Below are 14,077 nucleotides of genomic sequence, written 5' to 3' on the forward strand. Positions count from 1 at the left end.
TGAGGGAACGACAAGGCCATCCGAGGCGTCGCAAAAAATTAAGACCTCAGAGGAGTCAAACCACTCCTCCGAGGCCTCGGGGGCTACACCCGGCGGGTGCGCTCGCGCGCACCCACCGGAACAAAATATAACCGAGAAGGGTTGGTCCCCTTGCAAAAATCCGGCAGAACCTCCAAGCAAGTGCCCGCACTCCCTTTGAGGCTCGGGGGCTACTGTCGGGTACCGTAATTAGGGGTATCCCTAATGCTCCTTAATCCGGCTGGAAAGCATCTTCAGAACAAACCATACGCGGCTAATAAAGCGCGGTTCAAGTCAAGGCCACGCTTACCAAGGGACGCGACCTCATCCGAGCCCAGCCTCGGGCAGGAACAGTAGTCCCGGACGGATTCACACCTCGCCCGAGGGTCCCCTCAGGCGAGGAGTGCACCCTCGGCTCGCCTGAAGCCTAGCTTGGGCAGACTTTGTCGTGCAGCGACCTTGGCCAAATCACCTTACCAGTCGACCGTATCGCGTGCGCATTTAATGCGGGAATCGCCTGACACCTTATCCTGACACGCGTGCCTCAGTCGGCAAGGTCGAAGTGACCGCAGTCACTTCGCCCCTTTACTGACCGATCTGACTGGAAAACAACGCCGTTCACCCCGCTCCGGCTACTGTGCCAACCACCAGGATAAAACTGAGTCACGATCTCCCACGAGTTTGGCCTCGGGCGCAACAAGGAGCTCCGCCTCGCCCGACCTCAGGCCTCGGCCTCAGCCTCGGCCTCGGAAGATCTCCGCCTCGCCCGACCCCAGGCCTCGGCCTCGGCCTCGGGAGGAGTCACAACCCCGCCCGAGCCCAGCCTCGGCCTTAGGAGAAGTCTCCGCCTCGCCCGATCTAGGCCTCGGACCGACTACGCTACAGGGGATACATCATTACCCTACTCCTAGCTAGCTGCCTCAGGCTATGAAGGAACAAGACCGGTGTCCCATCTAAGGTTACTCCGGTAACAGGTAATGATGGTTCCCCGCGTGCGCCCATGACGTCGGATTGCTCTCAACCTCCTACGGAAGCAAGACAACATCAGCAGGATCCATGCCACGCCGACAGCTGTGCTTCTACAGGGCTCAAGGCACTTCTCCGACGGCCACATTAGCTCGTGTACAGGGCTCAAGGCGCTTCTCCGACGGCCACGTTAGCTCGCAGCTACACCCCATTGTACAGCTGGGCATCTTCTTGTATCTATAAAAGGGGATGTCCAGGGCCTTCCTAAGGCACGTCGCGGACACACGTTGCAACAATGACAACGTTGGACGTCGAGGACAGGCGGGGCAGACGAGACAGGCAACATGCAGACTCTCTCTCTCTCTCTCTCGTTCTCGCCCTCGCTCCCTCGCGCGACGCTTGTAACCCCTACTACAAGCACCCTGGTGCGAGATAACATAAGCCTCATTTCCCTCTTGTGTTCTATCTTGCATCAACCTATCTGGGCAGGGACACACAACAACAAATTTACTGGTCGGTTGACGGTCCTCGCGGGTCCGAAACGCCGACAACATCAATAGCCTAATTTGCACATGTCATCAATTAACAAATTAGTCCTTGCATGCAAGCATGCTCAGAATTCATGGTGAATTTGGTCGCGGGCCATGGTTGGTTGTTCGCTACGATCTGGATAGCAGGTATACATCGAATTCTGATATGGTTCGGTTAAGAATTTGGAATCCCATGAATAAAAAAATAGTAGGACATCTTGTTATTTGTCAAATGTCGTTGGTTTCGTTCCGATCCAATTAGCGGTTTATAAGTAATCGCAGAAACAGTGATGTTGTTCTAGAATATGCAAACAAATTCGAGTAGGAAGTTTGTCCTGACAACTAGAAATTATTCATGTTGAATTAGACTTAGTGGTAAACACAAAAGTTGTAGTAAATTTTCCACAGATTTAAAAATGTAAATGTTTGCCTGATTTGAGGTAGGAAGTCAAATTAATGGATAAAAGACTGCAGGACCAGAAATCTGTCTGAAAAATCATAATGACGAAGATCTTTAGAATTCTAGATTGTGAGGGTTTCACTTTAGTTTTTGTGTATGTATTAGTATGAAATTTTTTCGATGAATGTTGTGTTGAATAGGTGCTAGTACAGTCGATGGTGAGAGCACATCATGAGACTTTCGCTATTGGTGGTCATAACAATATGTTGTAACCACCAATATTTTTTGTTTAAAGAGTAATATAAGACCAGATTTATGTTATTTGACGAGTTCCACAAGTTATGTATGATCTTTTTATATAAGACACCACCATACATGTTGTGGAACCAACCATCATAAGAGGATACATGCCAAAGGGAGATGGGCTAGAGCTAGGCCCGGCCGTCCAAAGGCCAGGCCGCCTAGCCAGACAAAGTCTCTTCCTGCTGCACTTGTTCCTCTCCTGCACATTTGACACGACTCAAATAAAGAATCTCGTGCATGGGTGACACATAATCCAAGTGCTCAAATCCAATGCTTGAGAAAGAAACACACTTAGGACATGTTTGGTTTGAACTCAAAGTAGGATAAAGCGGGGGCGATACCGTGTCCTCGATTTTTTGGGATCACGTCGATACTAAAAATTACTCCGGTGTTTACCTTGCCCTCACGTGACTTTCATCCCAATACTATAGAAACTGTAGCCATTCCTTTCCATCATTCCTTGTACATCTAACCATACACACTCTTAAAGGACAGAGGGGAGGGCCGGCCGACCCACCACTTGGCCACTTACGCTGTTCGGCCATGCCATGTGCTTCCTTCCAACCGAGTAGATTGCAAAACCGACCTAAGGACACTATAAGCACCTCTCACCCTTGTAGACAATAAATAGACCTCGAGAGCTCATTTGGAAAGGTGTAGAAATGTAGCGGAGACTATATCCTTAGTAATGACGAATCATTCACACATATGTCATATGTCCATATCCTTTGCTTCAGCTAGGCCAGACGAGCAAGCACGTACGTGTGGACTTCCCACTACCTTTCTCACCTCCATGATGACTTTATGCATGTGGTCTCAACTATATATGGTTGTTTCCTTTAAATCACACATCAAATCATATAGAAAAATATTGTTTTGTATTGTAAATTATATTGTTCGTAGAGTGAAGTTTAAGCATGGAGATGAAGATGAATTAGTAAGCTATTAGAGATAGTCTTAGATTACCTCTAATAGTTTATCCATCCACGTCCACATATTCATACTCCACATCACGAAAATTGGGATATACAACGTAAAATAGTGTTTTAGGCGGTGAACTGTGGAAGACGGTCTAAGGGAGAAAAACTGGAAATACTCTGCTCCACACGCTGCAGCACAGATAGCCCGTCCCGTAACAGTCACTGCATATCTCATAGGCATAGAGTACCATCAGATCAGATGAAAATTAAGGCAGTTTGACACGCAGAGTAGCAGACAAGAAGAGGTCTGCTTTCCTCCTAGCAGTGATCCCCATGGTCTCGGCCATGTCCATCTCAGCAGGAAGGACGCCCGCCGGGAGACTCCAGTCGAAGTAGAAGAGCAAGCTGGCGAGACCGAGCTCGACGTTGGCCACTGGCCAGCCCGAACGACATCCCAGGGCAGATCCTCCTCCCGGCGCCAAACGGGATGAACTCCAAGTCGTTGCCCTTGAAATCCCTCGCGTCACCGACGAACCTCTCAGGGACGAACGCGTCTGGCTCCTCCCAGTGATCCGGGCTCCGAGCGATGGCCCAGGCGTTCACGAGCACCATGGCTCCCCTGGGCACGTCGTAGCCCAGTATCCGGCACTGCTCCTGGCACTCCCTTGGGATCAGCAGCGGCCCCGGGACATGCAGCCTCAGCGTCTCCTTGATGACCAGCTGCAGGTAGGGTAGCTCACCTAGCCGGTCTTCGGTTACCTTGGTTTGGCCCATGAACAATCCCCTGACCTCGGCCTGTGCCTTGGCCATGATGCCTGGATTCCTCATCAGCTCAGCCATCGCCCACTGCAGCGTTGTTGTTGCTGTCTCGATACCCCCTCCGATCAGATCCTGTTCATATACACACGCACAATTCAGTTAGGGAACCTCAGATCAGTTGACATTAATTAGCAAATAAACAAGGACACTGACAAATATGACCGCTTCGATTGTCCTCATGGTGAGAGGGAACGGGAGGTTTCCTTCCTTGTGGCTCCGGAGGAGAACGTCAATCAGATCCTCTCCCTCCTCCTCCTCTTCTTCAGTTGACCTTCTCGTCGATCCAAGCGCTCACCTACCACTACATCCATGAAGGCGAACAAGGAGTCTCGGTAGGCATCCACCTCGCGCACGGCCCGGTGGGTCAGGGCGCGGACGAGCCACGACGACGGGAACAGGTCTCTGGGCGTGAACCCGCCGGCCAGCCGGACGCCGTCATCCACGTAGCGCAGCAGCGTGTCCCGGTCCTCGACCTTGAACCGTCTGCCCAAGATGGCGCGCAACGACGCCTCGGCGACGTACACGGCGGCCAGCTTGCCGAGGTCCACGAGCGGCGGCGGCGCAGCTCCTCCTGCCGCGGTGGACGAGGACATGACGGCTCGGACCAGCCGGAACGCCTCCTCCTCGCGCGCGGGCCGCAGGGACTGGACGCGCCGCGCGCCGAGCAGCTGCATGGTGCAGATCTTGCGGAGCTGCCGCCAGTGGTCGCCGTACGGAGCCCAGACGATGCCCAGGCCATCCTTGGAGACCGTCCTAATGGTTGAGCTCAGTGGCCTGGTCGAGAAGATGGCGTCGTGGGTCTTCATCACCTCTTTCGCAGCCTCCGGCGTGGATGCTACGACCACTGGGACCTCGCCCAGCTTGAGGAACATGAGAGGCCCATGGCGGAGCGATAGGTCCCTCAGAGCGTGGTGCACGAGGGAGCCGCGGAGATGGTGGATGCTGCCGATGACAGGGAGCTGCCATGGGCCTGGAGGGAGCTTTAGTCCATGGCGGCTACCAGATCCGAAGGGAGCTTTCTTCCACGACGACTTGAGAAGGAAGTAAACAAGTGGAAGAAGAGCTACAAGGCAGTAGTACACACTGTGGTCCATGATTGCCGAAGTTGATGCTTTGGCTACTATAGTATAGTGTGCCTCCATATTGGCCTCGGAAGTACACATGCAGAGGAGCTGACAAGTTACATTTCTCATTATTTTTAGGCTAGTTTTATAAGTTTATTCTCAATGGTAGTTTCATAGTTGTTTTATGTATATTAAATAGTATGTTACATCAGAATTTTAGATGATAATATAGCATTTAAGATAAATAAGTTCAATGGGACAAAATTAGTTTAATGAGAATGAAATCATGTCAACTCATTTTTAAAGTCTTGAAAACCATATGAAACCTTCATTAAAAGTGATTTGTTTCATCTTCATATATTTTATCAACTTCTATTGGTTACTAGGTGAGTGCCCGTGCGTTGCAACGAGAACATATAATATTATGGTAATTTATATACATCTAGACAGTGTTAGGTAATACATGAAAACAAACAATATATATATATTATCTTCGATCTTAATATCTTATAGGTATGTGTCCGTGCATTGCAACGGAACATAAATTTACATAAATTGACGAGCCTCTAATGGCTCAGAGCCCTAGTGACAGGCGACGAGCGCAATGGTAATGGGAACCCTCATGGGGAACAGTGCCTTGTTGCAGAGGAGCGCGAGTCCGAGTGAGCCACCACTTGACGCCTTGAGCTCCATCGTCCTGTTGTGATGATGCATTTGCCACGAGCTCCCTATATAAAACGGGTTGTTCAGATCATAATAACTAAAACAATGGTGTGCCAAAACTTTTACTGCTACGCTTAAAGACTCAGACAATACTGACAAAGCTAACATATATCCTTATCTAATTGCCTCATTCTTGATGGCAGAAAAAATATAGATCAAGCAAGCATATTAAGGTTATAGTATTGACACAATTACGTTTTCAAGATAATAACAAACCACATGTGTAGCTCAAGGTGCCTTGGCGGTAGGCACATACAGAAGTGTGGCCTCAGACCCTCAGTGCATTAGAAACATGGAATGGTAACTGTGCCATGGGAATGGTAATGTTAGCCCAATACGAGGTATCATGAAGCTTCTCATCTTCAAATCTAACGCTATCCACCTTAATTCGTTGAAATTTAGTCACAGTCTTGAGCTGTAGTAGATAAACAAAACAAATCTCTAGTCATTTTGTGATTCGCTCCAGTCACCGTGAACCCGATGGAATGGCCAATGGGCAATGGCATGCGAAGTTTGGCGTCGTGCGCCCGTGCCACCAGCAACCCAGCGGATCCAGATATCACAGTGCTAGTGTGCTACGCGCAGTGAGTGAACCAATACTGTCACGACGTCACTCATCCGTCCATCACCGCGACCGCACCGCCACCGCCATCGGACCAGAGTACCAGACCACCACCTCCACCTCTCCCTGCACCACCTGCTGCCACACTCCACCGGCCGCAACCCCACCCTGACCCGGCCACCCCGTCACCCGCCGACGCTGTCCCCACCACAACACACCCCGGTCCGTCCCCTCGCCTCCCCGGTGTCCACCCCGTCCATACCACCGCCCTGCCCACACCTCGTCGTGCACCGCCTGTCCTCGCGCCCGCTGCGCTTCCTCCGTCGCTGCCTGCGCTTGCGCTCGCTCGGCCGCCTCGAGATTCGGCGGGACCCACGCGAGCTCCCGCACTGCTCGCCCTGCGCCGCCGCGTCCCCGTCCCCCACCTCCCGCATCTACGCCTGCCTCTCTTGCACCGCCGTCTTTGGCCCCTCCCACGCTGCCACGCACGCCTCCGCCTCCGTGGGGCTCGGCCACCAGATCGCCATCGACGTCGACCGCGCCAAGCTCTTCTGCGCCGCCTGCGGGGACCAGGTCTACGATCCCGACTTCGACTACACCGTCTTCCTTGCCCAGTCCTCCTCGCTTCTCCCCTCCACCTCCACCTCATCCACCTCCCCGGCCCTCCGCAAGCGCCGGCGCGTCGATTAGCGTGCGTGGTTGCGAACCTCGAGCATCACGGACGCAGAATGGGGAGGGGACTGGACGACAGCTGTTGGGGGCGTGGCAGGTTTCTCGGCATGGCTGTTGCAGCTTTCGCGGGGGGGGGGGGGGGGGAGATGGGGGCGTGCGCGCAGAGGGGGAGGCGGGGGCACATGAGATGGTATACACTATTGCCTTAATAATTAGTAGAGATAGAGATTCTACACGCACTATAGTAAATAAAAACGAAACATAAATGGATCAGCAAATCGCCCCCGTGCCCCCAGATGGCCAGATGAGACGGTAACGGTATCCCACACAAATAGTGGTAGACGGCGCGAGGCCTTGGACAGCTGGCCTCGCGCATAGTTTGTCCAGTTGCTTTTGATGCCTCAGGAATCCAAATCACCGGTCCCAACAACGTTGCTTGGGCCCGGACCATGCCAGCTTTGCGCACCACCACCAGCTCGGCCGCCTCGCGTAACAAGACCCCCCTGTCACTGTCGCCACAAGCCGCAGCTGTACCTGTACGCTGTACCGTACCGCTACTTCTCCACACAGTAGCACAGATACGCGTCCCGGTCCCGCCGCCATCGACGAGCGTATCTGATGTGGCTCGGGCTCCAGCCCAAACCAGAGCTGATGGCGGAGCGAGCGAGCCAGGCTTGCTAATGCAGAGCCACCACTCGTGCGCTGACTGCAAGCCCCTCCCAAAATCCACCGTCATCATTACCATCGTCTCCTCTCGCTAGCAATAGCAAGTAGCCAGCCGAGCCAGGCACACGGCTCCGCCGCCCCTTCCGCTCCGCCCTCCTCTCTCCTCCCCTCGGCCCTCTCCATCCTGGCTGGACCCACCCGGCATTCCTGCATCAAATCCCCCACCCGTGCATGCCGTCGCTGCGCCCGCCCCGCGTGCCCGAATTTCGCCGTAATCCGGCTAGTTTTTCCCCGTGCGCAGCGAGCCGTAATGGCGCTGTCCGCGTCGGCAGCGTCGACCGGCCGCGGGTCGCGGGCGGAGAAGGTGAGGAGGATCTTCGAGCGCTTTGACACCAATGGGGACGACGGGCTAGACCGCAACGAGATGGCCGCCCTCGTCGTCGTCGTCAACCCTCGGGTCAAGTTCAGCGAGGACCAGATCGTCGCCATCCTCGTCGAGGTGTTCCGCACCTATGCCGAGTTCATCCTCCCCGACGGCAGCGGCCTCCCCCTGGTGGGGTTGCTCCACACCTACAACGACGGCGCCGGGGACGTCGACCGTGACTTCGTTGCGCTCTCCCTTCCCACCGCCCATTCCGACGCCTCATCCCCGGATATCGCCGCGGGGGATGCCACCGCCCACTCCTCCCTGCCCTCCGCCTCCGCTACTGCCTGGACGACAGTTGTTGGGGGCGTGGCAGTTGCAACTTTCGCGGGGGAAGATGGGGGTGTGCGCGCAGAGGGGGAGGCGGGGGCACATGAGACGGTCTACACTATTGCCTTAATAGTTAGTAGAGATATAGATATGTGGTGTTTCATCTGCATTTCAGTTAACCATGTTCTTTGCCTCATCAGCACGAGCTGAAGTCTTATTATTTAGCAGACCGAACCCGGGCCCGCTGTCATCCCTAACCTCACGTAACCCAGGAATTTTATTTTATAGGAACATCATTTTATTTTTGCTATATTTTTTATTTATATAAATAATATCCTGAACATCAGAATATACGTTAATTAACAGGCACAACACGGAGAAATGAACTGTTGGATTAACATTAGCACAGTTATTTCAATTTTGAACCAAGAAAAAGAAAAGTTGCATGCGAATCTCTAGTAAGCTTCGACATGTAAAAAAAGAAACATTTGTATCATATTAGTTTGTCGAAGTAAAATCAGTTGCCTTCCACCGATGAATTTACAAAAAATGGAAGAACCTGACAGACCCAAATCTGCCTACATCTACCACCTCCTCTGGCACGGCGCCGGCCGAGAAGGCGTCGTGGCACTCGGTGGCGCAGGACGCCAGCTTCTGGTCCACGGCATCGGCGCCCCACGGGTACATGTCAGACCGCCGCAGGTCGGGCGGGTAACTGATATCCGGCGGCGTGCCTCGCCGCGCCGCCACGGCGCTGGAAGAGGGCGAGCCGCCGCTAGCATTGGTGGCGATGGACGCCACGGCCGTCGGCTATTGCGCCGGTGCCCCGGACGAGGAGTCGAAGCAGATGGAGACGGCCTTCCCGGACGATGTCCGCAGCTGGAACTCGGAGGGGGAGAGCGGGAGGAAGGCGTTGTTGCACGAGTGGTCGCTGTAGTAGGTGACCGAGTACAATGGCGGGTCGCTGTGGTCCTTCTCCTGCACCTGCTTCGTGGCCGGGCAGCTCATGTTGTCCTTGTACGTGCATCTGTAGTAATACCTACGGCGGGGGATAAGAAGCAGCCGTTTGTGAGTGGAATGAACACCTGCTGGCCACCGGTTTGGATGCGGACAATTGGAAGAAACAAACAACGAAGTGGAGGGAGGTTGGCTAATAGAGTCGTGTTCTTTGCCGGCGAAGATAGATTTCTCAAAAACACGTGCGCAGACGAAGAATCACTTTTTTGCAGCGGTGGGCGGATAGTGGCGGGTGGGCGAATTGCAGCGGCGGGCGGGCGGGGTTCGCGACGTTTGCGGAGCGACGACGTCGGGTAGGACGCATGGACCGGATTGTGCGGGGAGGTGGCTCTCGCGGTGTGGGAGGACGGAGGCGGGGGCGGTCTACATTAGCTTCTTAATAGATAGTATAGATTTAGCTGTATCATTTAATTGATATGTTAGTCAATAAAATAGTGAAGTGAAATTTAGTATTAAAAGACATTGTTTCATTTTTAGTTTCATAGCAATTTTGATGATATGTTAGTGTCGGAAAGAGTGTTACAAAATTTGTATTGAGAATAGCCTAAAATGTTTTATACATTAATTAGAGTGCCAAATCAGATTTTTGAATGACATGACACCATATTTATTATAAGATGAATCGTAAAGTGAAACTTTGTATTGAGAGTGCATAATTCATTCTTTATTTCATCTCACTCTTGGTGATGTGGTAGTATTAGAAACAACATAATGAAACTCTTATTAAGGCTTGTTTGGCATAGCTCTAGAGTAGAACCCGAGTAAAAATTTTCTACCCAAACACCTCTACTCTGGAGTAAAAAAACTCCATGGAGTTTTTGGGGTTGTAGTAGGGTTTAGGGTTTAGGGATTTCAGCGCTTCCATCGGCACGCAGGCAGTCTTCACGTCCGTCTATCACCCACAATCCAATGGGGTAGTAGAGCGCGCCAACGGTAAACTTTCTAGCGCAATATAGAAGAGACTTTTGGAAGACAAAAGGGCAAGTGGGCCGAGCAATTACCCGAAGTCATTTGTGCACTTAACACAACTGAATCCCGTGCTACCAGATTCACTCCATTCAGACTAATATATGGATCATAAGCCATGACTCCGCAAGAACTCAAGCACAGCTCGCCTCGAACAAACTCCAAGGCCATACCAGACATTGACGAACTAACAACAAAAGATCTCCTCGATGGGGATCATGTCGACGCCCTCGAAGCATTGAACAAATATCAAGAGCAAACGAAGACCTGGTGAGGCAAAGTTGTCACTCCCAAAGAGTTCGAAGAGGGGGATCTCGTCCTCATCAGAACCAGCAGAACAGAATCTAGAGGCAAACTAGAGCCAAAATGGTAAGGGCCTTTCATCATCAAAAATAAAACATCACCAAACGCATACAGACTTGCAACACAAGCAGGCGAAGACCTCGAACACTCGTGGAACATAGAAAATCTGAGGAAATTTTATTTGTAAGCCAGCTATTGCCAGGGCCTTCGCGCCTTTGTAACATCTACCAACACATTACTTTGGTTGGGCCCACACTCTTTTTCTCGCAGGGGGTGAGGTTTTTAACGAGGCTGTGCCATGTAATAAAGCAAACAGGAAAACCCCCCAAAAGTACCAAAAAATGTCAAAAAAGACCGCGGGGTCGGCCTTTGGCATTCGACGTCAAGACAATCACCACAACGGCAAGTCTAACGATAGTCGTCGTGTGCGACAATGTAATACCCAATTTGTAAATGTTAAGAAAAGAGTTGATCTTATTATATGTTTTGCCCTCTATTCATTATTACAGGGGAATAACCATATTTAAAGTGAACAATTAACTAATGACACCTAAAATAATTCATGCATCATGTTGGATTTATGTGTTTGTGCATTTAATACTAGCAATATAAATAGAAATATGTTAATGTCCAAATTGGGATTTAACCTAAATTACAATTTAGAAATATGGAAAATAACATAGAAAGGGAAAGAGAAAAAATACTACATAATACAAAATAAATATATAAATAAATAAATTCCTTCCATACTGGTATGTTCAAATTGTACATTTAATCTAAGTACAAAATTCACCACAAAGTTTGAATTCAAAATTTAGAATCTAAAAATGAAAAGAAAAAGAAACAGAAAAGGAATAAATAGAAAACGATTTCGGACGCATGGGCCGAATCCGGACGTCCAACCCAGCTTGCCTAGCTTCCGCGCGGCCCATCTAGCAAGTAAACCAATTCACCGACTACTGACTGCCAGGGCCCACTTCTCAGCCTTGCCACGGCGCACGGAGATTGCTGTACTGCAGGCTCCACCTATCAGCCTACTCATGTTGATCTTCTCGCGCCTCGCTAACGGACACGGTCGATTTCTCCGCCGTCACATGCTCTAACTGACCCCTAACAGAACCCTCTCCACACCGGCACGTGAGGGGCATAAATTCCTACCGCCAAGTTTCCCTCCTCCTCCCAGTTCACCGCCACCAGCAACACCACCGCTAGAGAAATTCGAAAGAGAGAAGGCTGTGGGATTGTCGCCGTGGCTGCCCTCCCGCGCCGCGAATCCTCAACCCGAGAGTGTCCGGAGGTACTCACGGTAGCCACACGGAGTGATTCTAGGGCCGTGACGCGTAGATTCTCCATCGGTGCCGTCTCAATTGCTCGCCGGTCTTCGTCCTACTCCGCCGTGTCGTGCATCTCCGTGGTCAAACCCCTCCACCGCTTGTCAGCCAGTGAGTAACATCCCATGACATCTGCAATCCTCTCCTCCATGCATGGCTCTATCCCTGGGGTCGGATGGGGCACGGATGTTCCGGGTCGTCGTGCGCCGGTGGGGTTGCCTCCGTGGATGACTGGCGGTGCCGCCCTCCTGTGTCGTCAGGGTAGTGATGAACCTTGGTCGTGCGATCCCAAATCTAGGGATAGGATTAGATTCTGAGGTCCCGGTCGGCTTGGGTTTTGGTGTGCCGCACGATCGGGATCAGAGGGCCAACAACTTATCACGTGTACATAGAACCTGAACCATAGGATTAGGATCTTACGACCTCAATTTCGTATCAGTTCAGTCGGCGGTTGATCTAATCGTGGCCGTCAGTTGTTGATCAAACGGTCAGGTTTGGCGGATACTCCTTCGCCGAGCCAATTTTGCAGAAGAGACCCTCAGGTTAAGCGAAACCAACCCGTCGTCCTGTAGTAGTAGAACATAGTTTAATTTGGGTCCTTGACATTTACAGTTTTGACCCCGTACTCCCTGGTAATTATGCGCCCAGTCCAGTGACCTAAGAAATTAGGAAAAACAATATAGAAAATACTTTTCTAGCACAAAAATAATTCCAGAACTTGGTTAATTCCTAGAAAATTCATTTTAACTCCTTTTTAATCCATTCCAGTGGCATTAATTTTGTAGTAATATGGTTTATCACTTATTAACTCTGTTTAGACATGAAACATAGACTAAAATTATCTACTTAATTTATCCCATACTAAACACTTAAAGACTTTGGGAAATCATAACTCGATAACCGTAACTCTGAATTGAGTGATTCTCGAACTACAGCCTCGTTACGATCCGTAGATTATTATCATGTATTATGTACTCATGTGTGGTGTGATGTTAATTTTTCCTATACCAAGTTTGTTTGTATTGCTTCGAGTAGACGAACAAGTGACCGAGGACCCAGGTGTTCAGCAAGTGGAAATTGCTGAGCAGGAGCTCGTTGAAGGCAAGTTGTGCCCTTGATCACTTCTATTTACCCAATAATGTTCTCGTTAAACATTATGATCTGCATAGGCTAATTTTGATGGGACCCAATAGGTCACGCTAGTTTGGCTATCTTTATACCTTGTTTACCACTGAACTTTTGGGTAGTACCTGCTATTGCTTTATGTGGTTTTGGGTATTAAGATACACATTATTCATGATCATGCTTTTATTATCAATTTGTTATTTACTGTTCACGACAAGATCATTATTTTAATTGGAACATGGAGAACCACCCGGGAAAACAGTGTTACCACAAGGGTGGTATGGGACGCCCTTGGCTGACTAATTAGGAAAGCTAGTGGATGACTACCTTACCCGAAAGGGGCAAGGGCAGTAGGGGAGTGGTCGGTGTAGGGAGGTTCTCGGGTTGATTTTGCTGCGATGGCGGTTAGATGGGGGATTCCTGCATTGCGCTCCCTAGAAACTGTAGCGTGTTTTCTGAAACTAGTGGAACTTTGTAAAGGCCTCGTAGTGTTACCCTGCCTCGCTTCCTTGGCAGAGGTGTATGGGATTCATGACTCCTTGGCAGATGGGTAACATGACTTGTGGGTAAAGATGTGCAACATCTGCAGAGTGTAAAACTGGTATATCAGTCGTGCTTAGGGTCATGAGCGGCTCGGACCCTCACATGAGTAACTTATGGAATAAAATTTAATTGGTCATTTGCATCGCATTGTGGTTTATTATTAATTTGATATATTATTACTCTGGTTTGGTATATACTTACATTTAGTAACTACTAATAAAATTTGACCAACTTATTAAAAGCAATGCTCAGCTTTAACCATTATTTGTTGATCAGCCTTACAATTCACATGAATTCCCACCTTTGGTGAGTTCATGCACGTTATTCCCCACAACTTGTTGAGCTATGATATTTTGTGAGCTCACTCTTGCGATATATAAACCCCTCACAAGAAAAGAACAGGTGATCCAGGAGGAGGCTTACAACGAAGAGTACGAGCTTATCTGTCAGCTTTA

At 50.2% G+C, this 14,077-nt stretch overlaps 2 pseudogenes across 2 annotated transcripts; both read right to left on the reverse strand.

Moving 5' to 3' along the window:
• Positions 1-3,228: 3,228 nt before the first annotated feature.
• On the reverse strand, positions 3,229-5,072 carry LOC100384864 (LOC100384432-like pseudogene; annotated as a pseudogene). Its single transcript, NR_159491.1, has 2 exons — positions 4,110-5,072; positions 3,229-4,028 (listed from the first exon to the last, which is right to left on the reverse strand). The product of NR_159491.1 is annotated as a protein-like pseudogene (transcript).
• A 3,708-nt stretch (positions 5,073-8,780) lies between these two features.
• LOC100273502 (uncharacterized) lies at positions 8,781-9,314 on the reverse strand (annotated as a pseudogene). Its single transcript, NR_156108.1, has one exon. The product of NR_156108.1 is annotated as an uncharacterized protein (transcript).
• Positions 9,315-14,077: the final 4,763 nt, after the last annotated feature.

This window comes from Zea mays, chromosome 3, assembly GCF_902167145.1.
Source record: "Zea mays cultivar B73 chromosome 3, Zm-B73-REFERENCE-NAM-5.0, whole genome shotgun sequence".
Lineage (NCBI taxonomy): Eukaryota > Viridiplantae > Streptophyta > Magnoliopsida > Poales > Poaceae > Zea > Zea mays.